A 20,698-nucleotide genomic window follows, 5' to 3' on the forward strand; every position below is an offset into this window, starting at 1 on the left:
AGACATTGTGTGTGCAAAGAGACCACTTGATCTGTTCCCTCACAAGATGTGAAATGGGCCTGATTTGCTGTTTTCAAGATGTCTTCCCATTTTTAAGAGCTTTCGCTACTGATATTGTCAGAAGGAAGCCTTAAAATGTGGCCTTTCTGCCATATGAGGGTTTAAGGACCAAAAGGTGCATGATTTTCAAATCATGTAACAAATCATGGTTGATGTCACTCATGAAACAAGACAAAATTGAATGGAGGAAGAAAAAACATGTAGTCAGTGAAATATTTTCAAGGCTTTTTGCTTTGGTGGAAAAATACAGTAACACTGAAAATCTATGGAAAAAAAGGAAGCAAATATTTTAGCTTTTGCATATGTAAGTGTATATTTGGAAGCTATTATTAAAATGCACCTTACTATAATGATTCATACAGACGTTAAGCAGGATTATGAGACAAATAAAGGCATAACCATCCTCTTAAATCATGCTATACTGATCAAACAGCTCTGCGCAATACCCTAGCTATTTACCTACAACAAGATAAAACATGATTAGTGCCCATTACCAGCGTGGTAAAATGAAAATAATCTCAAAGCACACATTACCCAAGCAAAGAGTACTGAACTGAAGTAGAGCCAAGTAATAAATTTACACTCATCAAAGAAGTTATTAAAAAAATTATTATGAATTTCATCAAATATCTAATGTATACCTACATTTGCTGATTCAGCAAACCTCCAAACACCGCTTAATTTTAAGCATATAAATTAATAGTTTTCAATCTGGGTCTACAGGCAACTGGGACTCCATGGTCTCCTCTTAAGAACACCAGTAGAGATAAGGAAGAAAACTAAGCTTTTAAAATGCATTATTCTGCTGTTAAACATACAAGAATGTTATATATAAAAAAGTTAACACACACATATATATATATGTTATATATATATACACATGTATATATATAAATATATATATTTATGTATATATATATGTTATATATATAAAAGTATAAAACTGGTAATATAAGTAATCAGCCTTCTTGTCCATCCAAAAGTTTATGTGAGATTATGGAATTAAAGTATTGCACACAAACTGTACATTCCTTCAACCTGCCATTGTTACATATACTGATTTTACTGTTACAATAGTTAATCATTTAAACGTTAGCTGTATAGGTCTCTTTATTGCATACGTTATACTGAACAAAAGCAGAAAACACCACAGAATACAAACAGATTCAGTGCTATGTTGGAGAGGAAAATACACCACCATCTTCCCAAGTGATATCATGACACAGAAGTTAATGCACATGTATGTATTTTATTAAAAACTTTAAAATGTTATGGGTTGCACTCACCCTATGCTGTCTAGTCAAAGCTTCTGATACAACAAGTAGAAGTCCTCTCCCATGACTGTATGGGTGAGTGAGGGTCCATACTTCTGAGAAGTATTCAGCTGTCTCAATCCTGTTAAAGCCCCTAGGGAGGGTGCTCAGCATGTTGGTAATGTGGACTCTGAAGTGCAATTCAAGTGTGTACCTATCAGGTTTAGAAGTTGGATTTTCAAACTCACAGAACTCAGGCAAATAAAACCAGTTTCCTGCACAGGAAGACTAAGTGCTATTCCCTCAGCTAAGAGTATTTCCACGCTAAAGTAGAATGGATCCATGTTGGATGCAGTCTTCTTGTAAGAACTATGGTCAAAATTTGCTTTTATAGTTTGGAAACTGTACTTTTGTCATTCACTCAGTAATGTCAAAAATCTTTGTTTAAATTTTCACAACAATAATAATAATTTTGTTTTTAAATGGGAAGTCAGCATAGCATTTATCAGCCCGTACAAAATTAATGTTTCAAAAAGTTATCACCACCTGAACGTAAGGTTTTATAATACAAGATGCTTTATAAATATGATTGAGAAGAAATCGTCACATTCTAATAAAATAGAGTAACTGGAGGCAGAGTGAAAATAATAGTCAGCAGCCATAACAATACTCCTGTAATTAAATATTTCACATCTCAAGGATGCCTATTCACAAAACACTTAAATAGCTCATCAGTTTGGCCAGTCTCTCTTGGTTGTAAGGAAAAGAACGCATTCAGCTGAGTGGACATCCTAATTGTGCATCTTCTTCAGGGAAACAGTTTTTCACCAAGCTTTTGCAATTACACTATCTCATGTCTATAAAGTGCAGTGAAATCAGTCGTATACCATACACAGTTTGGTTAAAGAAAATCGCTTGGAGGCTTGGGTTCTGCTTAGGTCAAAGAGCAAAACACTCCATAGAAGAGGTCAGCTGAATGTGGAGATCATGGTTATGGGAGAAGCTTTGTAACTGATTAGCAGGCAAATTGCTCTGAGGGTTGTCAATCACGTTTTGCTTCCTTCTGTACAAATGCATGTTTATTTTTAGCCTCCTAAGACCTTGCTAGTATTAAGGCCTGCTAGCAGCAGGGCTGATGTGCAGCAGTGCAGAGCTCTCAGCTGCAGCAAGGTCAGGTGGAAATTGTGAGAGCTCAGCACTTCTCATGACTGGTCTCTAGACTGGGACAGGACGATGTCTGTCCTGAAAAGTAAGCCAGAAATTAAGGTGGCACCTGACTTTCCAGGACAATGCTTCTGTAAGTGCCTTAGTATTTAGTAAAGCGTGTCTGATATGCTCAGCCCACACAAACGTGGAATCTGCTTGCATCCTGTCTCTGATTATGTCTCCTTCTGTAAGGTATAGCTGCACACAGAAACACACATGCAAATATGTGTTTTCTAGATTTGAGTCTACACTTACCAAAATGAAATAGCTTAATTGATGTCTGTGGCATTACTTCTGGTTTCTAAAAGTGTAAGTGTTGAACAAGGTTCTCTCTACATGTGTATAAAATGCCATTTAATACATATACCATAAAAAAAACATGTAATTTATCTATATTGATATAATGTCTTTATTTTCGTTTTAGAGTAAGGTAATACCAAACAAACCCCTAACTCCCCACATCCTTTACTTTTTTAATTTTATAAATCTAAAGAAAAAATGGCTCACAGCAGTCTACAAACAAGCTGCATCTGTTTAATATTAAAGTGCAAAAAATAATAATAAAACCATTACTTTTGGAATATCCAAATAACCTGAGGAAAAATAGCATCCAGCTGGCCCTTGGTTTTACTGGTTTTTACATCAGTTGGATGTTTCTGGGATTACCAGATTCAACACTTATCTTTAAGTAGGTTGAGTTTCTAAAGATGTAGCATCCAGAAACTTGTGAGTAATCTGTCCGCTTAGAAGTACAATATTGTGTTACCAGATCTGCAGAGCAAATGCACAATAAAGTTAATCCTTTGGTTCTGGAAAAACTGTAGGTATTGCAATGGCAGATGTGCTGAAACAGAAGTGTTTACATTTGTTAGGGCTTGTGAAGCAGCAACTCCACCATCTCGCAAGTATATGAATTTCCTGCAAGCATTTACCTAAGGGCTATCATGGGAAAGAAAAAGAGCTCTGAAGGAGTCTCTGAATCCTGTTGGCAGAGTGGCAGACCTCTTCTGGTGAACTGGGTGTCACATGCCTCTGAGCACTAAACTGCTTTTGGTATACAGGGAAAGTATTACAAAGACCAATACCCGGTTATATTTAATAGGTTTTCCACTTCTTCCTTCTTCTTATGCCAGATGGAAAGCAAGAAAAATGTTAAGGGTTTTGTGCTGTGCAGGTGTGATATGACTGTGGTTTGGCCAGAGCTTTGAGGCAGAGCTGCCTTCTAGACCTTTTATAGTGAGCTCTCCAGAGAAGACTGGGAGGCTTTAAACTCAGAAAGCCAGGTTGTGTAGAGCACAGATGAGTGGTGTAACCTGTTCTCCCCTTCCTGGCTTGGCTTCCTAATCTCAACCCCATAGCCTCTTGTTGCTATTAATTTGGCACCAAGCCTCTGAGACAGTGGCCATATTCACCATAGGGAAGCCGCTGGAAGGGCTTGGGGTGATTTAGGGCTTATTTGCTATGCCTAGTATTTACCACGCTATGCAATGCATCGTTCTCCTTTTCAGAGAATGAAGATGGGGTACTTTGGAATAGAATGACTGTGAGTTACCTATGCAGGGGTACATTTGCAGGTCAGGCGTAAGGAGACGCAAGACAAGGATCAGAATAGAACTCATGGGTCTCTACCACTGGGGCAAAAGGCAGGCAAAGAAAATCCTTCAGAGATAGTCACAGAAATTGAGGAAGACAAGACATCAGGTTGATCTGCTCAGGTAGTAGATAGCTGGCAAATCAGAAAGGAAAAGAATTATGTGTTGGATCTAAAAGTTGATCAACAAGAACTTGTCAGAGATTTCACAAGAGCACCTTTGGTTGAAAGTACAAATTTTGGATTCCAAAGGGCCTGGAATAAAAATAAAATAGAAGACTAATATAAATTCCATGGTTTGGATTCTGTGTTCACTATTTGTGTAGGAGTAGGAGGGATCTCCTGCATTACCAAATACATTCCTCTGCTGTTGTAAGCAACCATATCTTGTACTCTATATATTTATTAAGCTCCATGGGAAAATTCTGATTTTTCTTCCCAGTTTTAATGGGAGGCTGTTTCCAAACTTCAGTCTTCCTGTGATCAGAAACTTTAATTTCTGGGTTGAAATTTATTCATTACTCATTAGTAATCATTTGTCCTTGTGTCATCTTTGTCCATTTGCTTAAGTATCTTTTCTCTCGCTTTAGTGCCTAACCTGAATGTATTTATAGAGAGCAATTATATCCGCTCTCAGCATGAATGAGCTTAGAGATGAAAGAGAGAAGGAAGCAAACATGTTGCTTCAGCCTGGACCAGCTGGAACCTCTTTGTTCAGACTCATGTAAAATATTTTGCAGCAGCTGAATCTGGAAGCAGCATTTGTGCAGCTCATAGCAATATGATACAAATCTAGCCACCTCGCAGCCTGATGAGATGGAAATGGACATTTCAAGCCACGGTTGCTCTCAGGGTATCCATGGGTACTGTGGAATTGGGAGCACTAAAACTACAGTCCAGCTTAGTTGGAGAATAACAATCTGCATTTGATTGTGCCAAACACCCATGGTAAGCCATTGCAAACATTTCCCACCATTATCACTTGTATTTTTCTAGTGTTGGGAGTAAGGTATTTGTCTGTATTGGATTATCACTAGCTGTGTGGCGTATTTCAGAGGGGAGTCTACATGGTGTTATCTGCATACTGTAGACTCTGGAGTCAGCAATTCCTTCTGTTATTTCCCAGAGTAGCCATAAGGCTGTCTCCTAGACTTCATCACACTAACGTAATCAGTGAAGAGCAGGAGTTGCCCATCACATCTCCTGGTCTTTCAGTACAAATTTCTAATTGGAAGATGGAATCAATAATACAGTAATAATACACTCCACCATAGCACGTATTCAGATAAGTGGTTTGAAAAAGAGACCCTTAGGGGAATGGCAATTGCAATAAACTATTGTTTTGCTTAGTGCCATTTCTTTGCCAGAAGCAGCAAGCATAGCTGAACAACTATATGGAGTGTTGGATGCTTTAAATATACGATTCTGCATCATTCCTTTGTATATAATTCTTAAATGCCTGAGAGCAGTTTGTTGTGAATCAGGTTTTTAAACTTTTTTTTTTGTATAGAAAGTGCTTTTAGATCTAAAAATGTTTATTCTTCTCATGTATGTGTGTTTGCATTTGCCACCACTCATGCTGCAAAGTATGTTTCTTTTCCAATCAAAATATTCTTGGGATTCCACGGACTGCGAAAGCAATGGAAAATTAAAGGGCCTTTAATTTGGAAGAACCTGCATCATGTAAATAAAATTATACAAATACAATGAGATGCTGGTCATTGTATCTGCAAATGATTAGTTAATGGAGTAATGCATCTCATCACACTTTCTCTTCTGGAGAGTGGAGTTTTAGCCTGGCTTAAGATAAATCCAGCCCTCTCCTTGTGACTGACCTCTGTGCATCCTCATAAAAGGCCCAAATTTGCACAAATTAAATTCTTCTCATAGTTTGGTAAAATCTATGTTGTCTTTCTTGAGGGAGACAGAGATACAAGAGTACTGTCAATCAGGGTTGTGGTGCATTGACAAAGCTACATAAGGAAGCTTTAGCGATACCTGATTTAAGTGTAAGATTCTTATGAGGTTTTTAGAGAGGAAGAAAAACAGTGTGGTTGACCATGGCATTTCTCAAAGCTGGTCTGTTTTAAAATTCTGGAGACAGATTTGAGTTCACCTGCTCCTTTGCCCCTTGCTTGCCTGACCACATGACAGTCTAGAAAGGGACTGCACGTTTCAGTAACTAATCAGAAATCAATTTTGACAGCCTACTCATTGAAAAGGAATGAAAAAGCAGAGGTGGCAGGTTTTTCTTTTTTAAGGCTTTAAGGAAGGGTGGTGGTTTTCTCCTGTAATTCACAGAAACAGCAGATGTACAAAAGGAGAACTAAAACAAAAAGGACACACACAGTGTGGGAAAACCTGTTGGTTACTTGTCTTTGCACAACAACTCTTTTCATCAAAAAAACAGTTTAAATACAATGGAAGTTGTGCAACAGTATTCCAATTTGCTGGCAGCACTCTCATCAGTCTTAACATATTTGTCACTGGTCCAGGTGTAAATACATAAAATAATAATAATAATACTAAGCAAACTGAAAATCACAAAAAATGTGGCCCATATGATTATGCTGGTAGGGTGATGCTATCTACTCTGTGACTGCTCCACACACACAAATGCACAGGAGAAGTTGACTTCTTCTGCATGGGCATATCCAGGGCAAGGGTGGTGGCCAAGCACAAAAGGATGTACTTGTTTTAGAAGCACATAATAAAGCTGCCGGTGTCTCCCATAGGGGAAAGAACTGGACCACAAAAAAAAACATTTCCATGAGTCAGATTTGGTCCACAGGCCAGCAGCTGGACCAGGTAGCTAAATAAATATCTCTGTAGGATATTTGGAAATTCAGACACATTTTGAGCTGAAAAACTAAAATGTTTGTTTTCAGGCTACTCCAGGGTATTTGGGGAAGGACCAAAGTAAACATAAAACTGCAACTTGGTGGTATCACATCTTAGTATCTTTTTAGATTGAAAGCTTTTTTTTTGGTAAAGAAAGACCTAGTCTCTCAAGAGGACTTCCAAATCCAGAAAGAAATTCGGTAAAATCTTCTTGAGGTCCCTAGGCTCTTTTCTAATGTCACTGACTCTAGGTAAATATGTTCAACACTGTACTGATGTCCAGCAGTGTCAAATTCTCTGACTGATATGAAGTTTCAAATCCTTGAGACCTGCCATCTTTTGAACGGTGCTAGCTAGGTGCTGGCATCAAGAAGTCATGGTCCAGTTCAGGAACCACTGTGCTAGACACAGCTTTCACAAAAAGAAGATAAGATTTGGAGCCCCATTGCAGTAATGCCACATTGTTGTGGGATGTTTTATTTTTTAATTGGAAACAAAACAAAACTAACAACCTGCAGTTATCTGAAGCTCTAGGCAAATGTACAAAGCACTTTTAAAAATACAATAGACATTCAAATGGGAACATTATTAATTAAAACCCTCCACGTACTGTACAAATGAAACGTTCTTCTCTCTACCTACTCAAGTCATTCATTCAGAAAAATCCTGGGAAAATAGTTAGGCTTTGCAATGTGCCCCATAGGTCAATGTATTCAGGCTCCGACAGACCAAGTGGGAGGAGTGAGTTCCAGAACAGGGAAATCTTCATTGCGAAATCCCTCTCAAAGAGACTGCATTCAGAAATGTGCACAGCATGCTTACAGAAAAAATGGCACTAGTCCTTTGCCCAGCTCAAATTTTAAATGAGTCCTTTAATATATGTATATCCAACCAAGGAAGGGATGCTGACCTGTGCTCCTGTCTGAAGCACAGTAGTGGAAAGCACTTTGAAGCCCTGTAGGTTTTTCAGACCCACAGCTTGCCTGCCTTTTTTTTAAATTATTTTTCTACTGTATATATCCTTATGATATAGATTTATACCACAACAACCCCTTTTCTCTGTGCTTTACTATCCCGTATCCACTTTATTTAATAAAAATGGCATCCTTGAGAGTCAAACAGTCCCTGGGCAGCTCACATGTTTTGTATGTTAAAAATAGCATCCGTGAGTTCTGGTTTGAAAACTATTTACTTTTCCTATAGTCCCATATCAAGAGTCCCCACTTAATATAGGGATGGGTCAAAGTCTGGCTGCAGAAGCCAAAGACAAACTTCTCTCATGCTTTAAAGTTTGGTATTGTATTTCAGATCCATCCCCTAAATCAGACTGGCTTTCAGTGTTCCGATCAGAACAATCCCTATCTTATTTGCTTGCTGGCTGCAAAACAGTAGGAAGATTGTCAGTACCCTGCCCAGGCCCTAATTAAAAATCCAAACTCAAATTTTATATTTCAAACATTATTTAAAATATATGAAGATAGTCAGTCTATTGCTGGTGCTCATTACTCTGTTGAAACCTAATATTAGTAACAGCATGTACAGAGGACCTGGAGCATGAATTAATAATGAGGTGCTTGTGCTGGAAAACATGCGAGAGCCTGGTTCCCCAACTTGGCAGGCGTCCGGCACAGACTAGTTTGCTTTTCTCTGCACAGTGATCGAATCATCTGCTCAACAAAATCATCAGGAAGGAAAGTATTTCTGGTTAGTTTACTTCCTCTGATGATCATTTACCAAAAACAATGAAGAACAAAGAGAATCAGAAATGAAGGGATCCACAAGACAAAAAATCTTTAAACCGATGGTATTGTACTAGTGATCAAATGGTAGTAGTGATAGCATCTGAGCACAATCCTCAAACAAGTAAGGACCACCATGCCATCAACCTGCCTCCCCTTGTACATGAAGCCTCTTCTTGAGGCTTTTGAGGTGAGTTTTTAATCAACTCTTTCCCCACTTGTTATTGTCCCACGAGAAAAAAATATCTGAACAAGAATATAGAGAAAGAGCACAAGACTTGTTAAAGTTCTTGGTCTGGAGCTAAGGTATTGGAGGTATCTGCAGGTTTTCTATAGATAAGAGCAAGGAGATGGAAAGTCACTGAGTTCTTCAAATGATGCCAGAATCAAGTATAGATGTACAAGCTAGAAAATATCTGCATCATTTGTATTTTGATATATATATAAATATAAAAATGCATATAAAAAGATAGTATAGACCTGTAAGCTGTATTTTTCATATGTGTAATAATACTACTGTTAGATCAATGATATAGCATGGAGACTAGGTGTATCTATTTTTATGTATGTATCTATGTATACTCCCTTCTTACACGTGCTTTACAGGAATCTGGCTTTCATCCGTCCTCCTGGTGCCCCATGCTGGCCTCCTCCACTCATGCACGCTTCTCTCCTGAGGCTGAGCCCAGCTGCCTTTGTGTTGCTTCCTCCGTGCATGGAGGGAAACCTTCACCATTTGCAGAAAACAAATAATAGTTGTTGAAGTAGTTCGTGCCCTGAAACTTTAGCTGTGCCCTGGTCTCACACGCCCTTTTCCTTTAGGATAAACATACTGCTACCCACAGAGGATTTGGTGCAGGGTTCAGGTCTGGAGCCATTGCCTTGTTCTTGCACTATAAATTAAAAGTTGTGAAGGAGAAGGAAATTTTCCTGAGTAAATGAGAGAAATTATCACATAATTTTGTGTAATTTTTGATGCAGGGAACAGTTTTCTCCATGTACCTGTTGGGGGAGAGAAACAAGGCTGCTTCAACCATCAATCTGTGGGACCTCAGATCTCAGCCTGAAAGCAAGGGTGAAACGAAATACGAAAATTGCACTGCAGTAGAAGAGGAGTCAGCTATCTGAGGGCCTCTGCTGAAATCCCATCTTTCGGGTAAGGTTTCTTATGCATTTTCGTGTTTTGGTCACCTGACGGTAGCTCTCTGGCCTAATTGGTTTCCTAGTTAACAGACTAAGTAATGATGTAACCAGAGTGTGTGGGAACCAGACCTGTGTGACAGATACAATTTTTCCCAGCCATACTAATTTTGCCTGCTTACCTGGTTCTGCTGCTGGTTATCTGGAAATTTGAACTACTTAAAGGATATAATGAGCTTAGCAAAGGTTGAGACACAGCTTAATCATTTAACACAAAATTATCATCAGCCACAAAATATATTTACTTGTGAAGTCCAGTTATTTTTCTTACTAAAAATCACTATATTTTAATATATACGGTTGCGTCTACAGAAATTATTTACTTTTGCTGTGGTTAGCTAAAGTGAGGATTAGTTGTAGACTAAAGGAGATCAACTTGGTTCAGTTGCAAATGTCTCAGGATCCACTTTTTGCTCTTCGCTTCCTGCTGTCCCAGAGTGCTCTCACACAGACAGTGTTGCTCGTTTGTGCTGGTCGTGTTTGTAGCTTCATGCTCTTGCTATTGCTTGTATGGCAGGGCTTCAGAAAGCCTCCAGTTAAGATCAAGGTCTTATGGAACTGGGCACTATATAAATGTATATAGAGAAACAGTCCTCTGCATGCAAAGGAGTTGCATCCCAAGTACATCAAAGCTTTGAAGAGACAGAGCAGAACCTCTGAGACTCATTTAAAAAAAAAAAAATCAGCCTGAGAAGCAGCCCCATGTAAAACAAATGAAAGTAATTGGGGAATGGAGGTGAGATGGAAAGGGAAAACCTGGCTTGGAGGAGTTGAGTCCAGTTTCCTTCTCCATGTGGCAAGATGAAGGGCAAAGGGTTTATCCCTGCTATAACATAAAATCACAGCAACTGCAGGCACCTTGTACTGGGGAGACCTGGTCGTGAGAGCAGCTCGAGTGAGGGATATGCCCACCGCTCGGCCTTTCTGTGCTCCTCAGGCAGTTCCCATTTGCCCTTGCAGAAGGGGCTGCATCTCCTCACAGCCACTAAATGCTCTCTGACAAAATGGGGCTGCTAGGCTGGATTGGTACAGAGCCTCAAGAAAACCCCATGACCCTGGTGGTTCTGGTACTGCAACGCAGCCAGGACACAGCACAGCCAGTATGGCCAGCCTCTGATACCCTTTAACAGAGATTTGCATACATGTTTTATGTTTGTAAGACTGCATCTAGGTGTTGTTTCACTTCGCACCCAAAGACATATTCAATGAATGGGAGAAACTGAGAGCAGAAGCAAGAAGCTGGACTCCTAAGGTGATGTGAAACTTTTTTTTTTTGTTCTCCTTGAAGATAGGACTCTTAAATGTGATGACAGAAATGATGAAAGTAGCAGGGCTTTGCATACACTTGACATAGTTAATCCAGTCAGTAAACATGATGTTAAAAAAAGGGCACCCTGTAACATTTCAGTATCTCTCTATTTGAAGTATATACGATGCCTAACATGTATGCAATGGATCTGGGGCCTGACATCTATTTAAACTCATTGGGAGCAATATCAAACATTAATGGGGATTAGTGTTAGAACTGGTGTAAACATAGCAAACAATCTGCTCTAAGTGTATGCTCACATTTCCATATGTTATGTAGGTAAGCAGAGCCATTGCAGAGGAAAGAAACCCTGAGAGGTAGTTCTCAGCTAACTGCTTCTAGGATTGGTAGAGGCAGACACTAGGAGGGCACAACTCTCTCATAGCTACACGCTCATAAAATGCAGTGTCTAGAGCTGCAATTTAGTTTTGTAAAAGGTAAGGAGGACTTAAAGAGATGTGATTCCATTGTGCAAAACCACTAAAAACCAGATAAAAATGATTTAGTACTTCCAGGTGCACTGTAACTCTTGGCAGAAAAAGCTAATTCCAGGTGTGTAACTTCAAAAAAAAAATTCAACTGTTGTCAAACCTGGATAAAATCATCAAGGTAGAAAAATAGAAGCTAAACTAGGAACAAAGTCCAAAGTATAGCTGCGGAAAGACAGCCTCTCCATTGAAGAAATTATTGCGTATAAGTGAATCTCCCTATTACTTAAGTAAACATAGCTTGATTATGGGCAATATTTCAAAAGAGATAAAGCTTTGGCATGCATGAGCACATAGAAAGATGACATATTCGCAGTGGGAGGTATGAGGTGGGGTTTCCAGTAGTGCCAAAATTTGTCTCACACAATACATGCTTAGGGCCAGATCGAAAGCTGCTGAAGCAAAGAGCAAGTCTTTCCACTGTCTTCAACCAGCTTTGTATACAGTGTTCACTCACGCTAGGAGAAAGGGAAAAAATACATTTGTTTCCTTATTTGCAGCCAAATTGTTTACACATTTTCCTTCTCTTTTTAAGCCTGGGGAACTCTTGTCATTGACTTCCTCAGGGGCAGGTCCTTAATCAACAGATCAAAATATAAGCTGTACCACAAAATGGAAAATACTATTATACCAGCTAAAGTGATTTGCTTGAGCAACACATGTGGTATGGGATATTATTATTCCATAATAGAATACACATTGATTCATTTGACACTTTTTTTTACAAAAGAGCTTTTATTTATATGATGTGTTTATGGACAAATATGCACTGAATGCTTTTTAAGTCCTATTATGGTTTGTTTTTATTTCCACATGTTCAGATGAAATGACCATTACTGGGACTAGAAACTTAAAGCACTAATGGAAGCTCTTACAGTTGGTGCCAGTTTTATATCCTGCAGGGGTTGTTGCCACTATATTAATATCCTGGAGGTCAAGCTAATTTTTTTTAACATATTTTGCAGGATCCATGCAATTTGATAGAGTGTCACACTTGGTGCGTGCCAGTTTGGCATCTGGATTAAAAAGCCCAGGGAACTGTACCAGATCAGACCTCCAAGTAAGGAGGTTTTGCAGAAATCCATGACCACACAGAAGGAAAATGGACACGGCAAACTTGTCTCCCAAAGGTACATGTGAAAACTCTTGAGGAATCAGTGTACTAGCTACAAATGAGACAGATTTGTTGGGCAAGTCTGGTTTGCCCTAGCAGCTGGGCTTTTGGTTGCCTTGATCAGCGACTGGGTGTGTGGCAGTGCATTTGGTTCAATTTGCTCCTGTGAACCAACTTTTTTTTTTTCAATTCCTATAGCCTAGATTTAACAAAAAAGGGGTTTGAGAAACCCAATCCTTTCTCAGTCACACGATCACTCCCTGACTTTCAGTACTGCTGTCATCCATGGGAGCCGAGACAGCATCGTGCCCATGGTAACACATGGGCATTTTGGTGATATGAAAATAGTGCAGGTGAACATGAAAACCTTTTTGCCCTTGCCTCGAGCCTGCTGGGTTGGGTGGCCATTTCTTATTGCAGAGGAGCAACAAGGTGTGACTCTGTGCACAGGGCAAAGCAATTAACAGCCCAGCTGTGATTGCACAGGCTTTCTGTAGCCTCTCTCCCTCTTTTTCCCACACACAGTACATGCACATAGGGGAGGGGAAGGGGCTTTTCATTTCCTTTCTCCACTCGCTGCTGCGATTGCACTAAGTCAGTACAGAGATCCTTATCTCAAAGCAGTGAGGAAAGTGAAATCTCCAGTTTTGTCACTGTCTGAGTGCTCTCTAATATCTAGGTTGTTCAGCAGGTGCTGATTTTACCTTCATGGTATTGCTGTTAGTGGCATTTATTCTGTCCAGAGCTCAGCATTAGGGTAGGCAGGGTCCCAGTGGGGTAAAAGTGTATCAGACATGGCATGAAGTGGTACTGGTTTGCTTTTGTGACACTGTGATAAATCTGTTTTCCACTGAAAAACACCAAGGAGCCATTTTAATTTTTACCTATCGTTTCAGACTCTCCAGACTATTAAGGCAGCATAAATATTAAAAGCTTGTTATTTACATTAGAATCATTATCTTTATAGATATCAGTGCTTGTTAAATGATTCATAATGCATAATTCATTGAACCAATTCTGCCCCTTTCTCTGTTTGTTATTCACCTGCAAACAGACTTTGATTTTTACAAATTTGTTCATTATTCAAATCATTCCAGGCTCTCTTCACAAACATATTATAGTGGTCTCTTTCTTGAAAACTGTTGTCTCCTACTACAATTTTATCAATTTGTTTCTGTTGTTGCTTCTAGAGTGTAATTGAACATTTAATAACAGACTTGAAACTCCCCCTGGCTAATCAAGATTTACAGGATAGCTGTAGGGATTCATGCGAACGCTTCAGTTGCTGCCATGCAGCCTCTGACGAGGTATGCGTGTGGTCATTCAGAAAGCAAGCTCTGCCTTTTATTCCCACTTGTTGGAAACAATAATCAAGGGAGTTCTGCAGCACTTGGCCAGCTTGAGAAATCTGGAAAAGTAACTTTGGTGTAAATGTACATAGCAAGTATGGCAAGATTTAGGTTTCCCTAAACTGCAGCACAGTGTTGAGAGAGCACCAGACTGTGATTTTGGAGATTAGGCTGAGATCTCCAGCCAGCCATTTCTATGCAGAGTTGCTTCCCTCTGTGCCTCAGTTTTCTGTTCTGCAAGTTGATATCATTGTTGCTTCAGGACGATGTTTCTCTGCAGAGACCACAGGAAGTAAAAACACTCCTGGCATCTAACTTAAGACAAATCTATGAAGTTGCTTCCCCTGAGCTCAACGGAAAAAGATTTGTGAGAAGTTTCTCCATTGATTTGGGATCTCCACTGATATCTGGCTTTGGGGCTGCTGTTATGAAACATCTCCAGGCTGATCCCTTGCTCCCTGTTATAGGAGTCTGGAGTGACTCACTGTATCATAGCTTGGCTAAAGCACCTGATGAAACACTGCTGGGCTTCTCTAAAAACAAAAATAGTTTGGAAAATAAAGTATAGTGTATTTGTCTCTGATCCAAATACTTTGATCTTTAAGGTAAGAGTAGGAGAAAAGTTCTTTTTGTTTCCAATTCAGTTCATCCGTATTCATCTTCAGTTTGTTTTGGATGCACTTCTGAGAAGCTTCTACCTGCATAACAGGAAAAAGAGTTCAAAACAATATAGACAAAACAAACTCAGTAGTAAAGGATAAATTAATTTGAGTCTACAAAAATGATTGCGGTAGATAACAATAACTAAATCTGTGAAAGCATTTGAAGAAAAAAAAAATCCTTCTGAAAGCAATAGATACTTAGAAAATACATATATATAGAATGGAAGTTCAAATTTTTTATAATATCAAAGCGAAATTTCAAGGTAAAACAGACAAAATTAAGCCATTTTTGTTTTATTTTGAATTTTTATTTTCAGTTTACTCAGCAAAAAGGACTTATTAAATTTTCCTGGTGATTATTCTCTCCATATCAGTCTAGTCTTAATGGTTTTTTTTGTTTTCTTCCTACTAAAGATAAGGGAAGAGAGTTGATTTTTAGAAAGATTTTTTTCACATTGAAAGCTAAGAAATGGAAAAAAAAAATAAGAACATAAAATTAGAATCAGAAAATATTCCAGATTTTCAGCTAGAAAAACATGACAAATGGCCCTGAATGGAATTGTCTTCTAAGTTTCTAATGTTTCTCCACTTAAAAAATTTAAAATGAGATCATTTCCCCCCTCACGTTCTCTCTGTTTTGTTTTTCTTTTTTGTTTTGGGTTTTGTTGTTGTTGTTGTTTTTGTTCCTTTCTTTCTTCCTTATCTTAGATAATTATATGCAGCTATTTTCCTTTACTCTCTAACCAAGCTCTGGTAAAAATACGAGCTTCTAATGAGGAGTGACAGTGATTCAGCTATCTACTATACAAAGTCACAGTACCCATGGACTTAAGTATCCTTGATATCCACTAACTGCAATGCTGACTTTTAGCAGTAAAGAGAAGATTTACATCAGGAGGTTTACTTTTATATTGTTCACAAGGAGGAATGAGGTAAGCCTTAGCATTCCTGCAATGTTTTTGGACTGAATATATAGAGTCAGAGAACATTTATTATACAAATTCCTCAGCACTTCTCAGGTCACATCTGCACCTAGGCTCATGCCAGCAAAAATGTTCAGGCATGCCTGCACCCAGCACCTTGGATTGGCATGTTATGGATAAAGAGTAGCCCGGACATTTTTCTGAAGATCAGAGCTCAAACTCCACCCAGCGCTGGGTTGTCTTTGGAGGAGCGGCAGCACTTCCATGCATTTCAGGGCCTGGCATTGCAATCCTGATCCAAGTTTAGACCTGCCATAATCTCAGTTTACCATGCTTTGCAGTATCCAAATTTATGATTTGCTTCACACCTGTGTCCAGTTCACATGACAGTGAGTTACAAAGAATCTGCAGAATATCATAATCTCTTAAACTAGTCTCCTGATGACAGATGGAAGCATCAAAAGTGAGAAACTACAGTATTGTTCATTTTCACTAGTCCTCATTTGTCTGTCTTCCTTCTTCCCTCTCTTTCACCGTCAGTCATCCAGCATTTGATGTTTGGGGACATCACGTATTATTTTGTCTCCAGTCACTTTTACGCCCTCTTTGTGCAATGTGTTGACACAAGCCCTGTGCTCACTGTGGAGCCCTGGCCAAAATGGCTCAGCTTCCTTCCCAGGGCGTCAGAGAGCCAGGAAGAAAGGCTTGTTCAAGGTCTTGGCTCCCTCTCCTGGCTGTTTTTGCGGCAACTTAAAATGAGATTTGAGCCCTTCAGAAATTACAGTTTGCTTACTGCCAATGCACACTTGAAACTAGAGAGAAGAGCGCTCTGATGATGAGACTCTGAATTGTAACGAAAAAGAACAAGTTGGAAGGTAATCTCACTAAAACTATAGTTATTTTAAGTAAAATCATCATGTTTTGGATATTGACTGTTTGAATATACTTTCCTCCTGCCAAAACTTCTTGAATACAATATACAAATGAGAAAGAGTCTTGTTTTCCCTTGTTTATTTTTCTGGATTACCTGTATTTTCCGTCTGTCCTGCAAGCTCTAGACTTCTACTTAGTAAATGTCCCAATAAAGGCTGTATGTTATCCTTAAACACTGGTAGCATTCCCTCTACCTGCTAATTGCTTTATTTGTCCTTACTGCTTCCGTCCCCTCATCAACAAAGGCTTTAGCATAAAGGGCAATGAGGTAGAACATGACAAGGAGAGTGGGAGCCAGAAGAGTGAATACTTCTGTAATTACACAGTAGCCTGGAGTAGCTCTTCTCAAATCAATTATGTAGCCTGGATTGCCCAAAACTCTGAGGACAGAGCCCTTGTTTTAATTTGCCTATGGAGCTATGTGCTCCAATAATGTGCAGGGTTCTTGCCTTGTTACCAGTTGCCTTTTATCAGAATCCCCATAACTCCTTTCTTAGTTGTTATTTTTATCTAATTAGTGTATTAATAATGCATTGCACTTAGCACAGCAATCAATCATTGCAAATTGCTTTGCAAACATTAACAAATGAAATTTCACGTTATCTTGTTGAAAAGGTAATGTCATGTCCATTTTACAATGGGGCAAACTGAGGCAGACGATAGTAACAGAAAACAATTAGAAAAAGCAGATGGAAAACCACCCATAAAATCCTGATAAAGTCCTGTTACCAGATAAATTATCAGAAATGCCAAAATCTTAACCCAGCAATTAAAACACCCAGCCTAAACCATACACTTGCTGTGCAGTCCTCAGCATTGTCATTTTGGGGGAGTTTATAACTGGGATAAACTTGGACAGTATAAAAGCAAAATATAGCCAGCATCAAGAGGATTTCAGAAATTCTGGAGACTAATTTTTGTTGTTGTTGCTGAAGAATTTACAAAATAGCATACTGCATATAACATGGACCTTACAGGATTAAGGAGAATTAGCATCTTTATTGTCAACAGATTTCACAACTCCATAAATGTCTCTGATCTTCCAAAACTTCTAGCTCTTGTTGCTGCACAAGTCAGTGTCAGAACTTCCTTGGCATCAGTGACTGGGATTTGGCCCACATGGTGGTCGCTGCCCTCATGTGTTCCTCCTTTCTTCCTTCCCTGTGGGACACTGACCAGAAGCTGTGTCCAAATGCCTGGGAAAGTTCAGAATCAGGCAAAAATTTGCTTTTGATTCCTATTCTTTTTGTAAATGAAATACCAGTATGTAATGAGCAACCACAATACTGGTTGCTTTACTTAAGCAATGACATAGAGGAGTGGAAAAAATAATTTGAAGGTGCATTTAAAAGGCATTACAGCTGCTGCCTGAAAGGACAAGTGTATAGGAGGCAGAAGGGTGGCTAGTGGAACTGCAGGTAACCAGTTGTTTTGTTCAGCTGTGTATGCAACAACAGAGGCGAAGGTCTGACATGAAATGTTATCCAAAATTTTGGTAAAAAAATATAATTCACTGAAAAGACATTTTAAGCTTCCTAGATGTTTCTAATTAACTGCAAGTAAATTTAGAATACAAACATTTTCAGACTCTTAATTAAAAAAAAAAAAGACTCAATAACGATTCATGAAAAGTTTGTGATCATTATGTGTATTTCTTACTGAGAAAAGGTTTATCTGGAAAAAAAAATGTGTCTGGGCCTAACTGTAACCTTATCTGCATAATGTGTAATAGAATAAGTATAGCTATAGAAAGACTTTTGTTCTTTTTGGCATAGCTGATCAATTAGATGCATAGGATGGAGTTACAAAAGCTCTTACAGTTTACAGGAGTTGCTTTCTGTTTACCCATGCCTTAATGAACAGCACAGTGCTGGAAATGATGTTACAATGAGCAAGCGATATTTTGAAAACTGAGTTGTTCTTTATGTCATATTACTAAAGACATCAATTGCCACTGGTTTCCCACAGGATTTTGATGCCACAGAAATGCACATGAAGGGTTGGGCATTGCTTCAATCTGCCTTGATGGGGGAAAATGAAGGCAACGGTGTTATATTTGTTTTATATAAGGAGATCAGAGGCACAGAGGGGCAGGATTATTTTTATTCCTTTTTATTATTATTATTATTAATTTAAACCCTTGCAAAATTTTCATGAAGCTTTATGTATAACATTCTATTTTTGATGCTTTCACCATCACTGTATCATCCTTCCACCAGCAGCCCTCATTGGCCGTATGTGACTTGCCCAAAGTCTCTTCGGAGGTCACTGGGAGAGCTGGGAACTGAGTCTTTATCTGTAATGACAGTCAATGCACACCTCTAGATGGGGAGCAGACATATACCTTCATCCAAAATCCATGTCAGGTTCAAAAACACCTTTTAAAAGACAGCTGACCTACTGCACGATTACAGTTTCAGGTGAAGGAAGCCAGAGCCAGAGCAGGTCCTTACTGAATAACCTGCTGTGTGCGAGGTGAAAGCAGCACCATTTCAAGGCTGCATACCCTTACAAAGTCCAACGAGCCCATGGAGAGGGACTAATCGGCTGGGAATGAACCGGTACATCTTGCAAGACTTTTTTCTAGGCAAGTTGGGTGCGAGTAAAATATTCTAACGAGGGAAAAGCGAGAAGTTCAGTGCTTAATTTGTACATGGAAGTCCCCTAGCTGGAGCACATGCCTATCGGTGGACTGTCACCTCTTGTACCCAGGCTCCCGGTCAGTGGGTCCCAAAATGTGCCTGCTGCACAAACAGTGGTTCAGAGAGCTGGCAGATCACGCAAGGCAGGTAGCGCCTTGTCTCTTTCTATAACTATTACATTTCACTAGGAAAATTGAAATGCATTATCATCTCCATATTAATTTGTCGTATTAACCATTGCTGGAATGTCCAGACGGTCAAGAGAGCAAGTGATAACTGTCATTTGGGAGGAGACAGCATTACTCAGATAGATAGAAATCACCCCTTTAGGATTTATAGGAAAACAATTGGTGCAGTATGGTGTCCAGCTACCTCTCCTGCTACTGGTAATGCATTTGTGAAGGCACTGACACATTAAAGTTTGCGCTAGGCTCCCCCTTATCTTCGAACGGCCACCAAATGGCATTCTCACAGTATTAACTTTCTGTCGCTTCCAGCTCAAGATGTGACCTAGAGTAAAAGGCCATATATCTCCCCATCAGTTCCCCTAACTACTCCCTCTCAAGATGCATGTTACTTGTGTGCCTTAATCTTGCAGTCCACGAATGAGAAAAATGATGGACTTTAGTAATATTCTTTCCAATGAAAATAAAACATTTGCATGGTCAAAGTAAAAGCTAATGAAGCTAACTTAGAGTTTCCAGAAACTTCAGATATTGGAGAGCACGCAGCCTTACCACACAGTTTGCAGGCAGGTGCACTGCAATTTTTTTTTCTCTCACATAGCTTTTAGCATATAAACTAGTTACTACATTTGCTAAATTAACAAAGCAAAAGGTTTTGAAGATTTGGCTCTTTTTTTGTACCTGTATGCTGCACATGCAAATATAAATCCCCTCCTCTGCCTAAAAAACAACCAAACAAATAAATAAACTCTCACCAAAAGCCAAAGTTGATTTCTAAATCTATTACAAGTGACTGCGGTTGCCTGCAGCTTGTACTGACAGCCAGGGGCCGGTGTGGGGATGCGCAGGGCTCAGGCAGCAGCTGGCAGCCCGGCCCCTGTCCCCGTACTGGGGCCAGGGCTGGACAGGGTGAGCTCCCCTTTCTGCCCCTCAAAACTGGAAAGAAAGCACAGATCGCCTCGGCTTTGTGCTGCTGGAGGAAGGGAGTTGCAAACTGCAGCCAGACAAACCTCCCAAAGTGGCTTGCTGGACTTGATGTTTATGCCAAAGGTCACTTTTTAACAAGGAGTAATAAATATTGCTAAACTATTAATGTAGAATAACACATAAATACATTTTTTGTGGGGCCATGGAGATGCATGTTTGGCTTTTTAATTAATAGAGCCTTTGCCAGTGCAGACACCACGCCACCTCCCGTGCTCC

General features: G+C 39.3%; 1 protein-coding gene across 1 annotated transcript in view; it reads left to right on the top strand.

Moving 5' to 3' along the window:
• The window catches only part of LOC308199858 (uncharacterized protein), a 322,615-nt gene that overhangs the window by 254,728 nt on the left and 47,189 nt on the right, over positions 1-20,698 (top strand). Inside the window, exons 4-6 of the transcript XR_013955048.1 lie at positions 9,672-9,846; positions 11,051-11,142; positions 12,653-12,817. The gene's annotated coding sequence lies outside the window, so the exon portion shown is untranslated. The remainder of the gene's footprint in view (positions 1-9,671; positions 9,847-11,050; positions 11,143-12,652; positions 12,818-20,698) is intronic.

Source organism: Anser brachyrhynchus (assembly GCF_964034855.1).
Source record: "Anser brachyrhynchus genome assembly, chromosome: 9".
NCBI lineage: Eukaryota > Metazoa > Chordata > Aves > Anseriformes > Anatidae > Anser > Anser brachyrhynchus.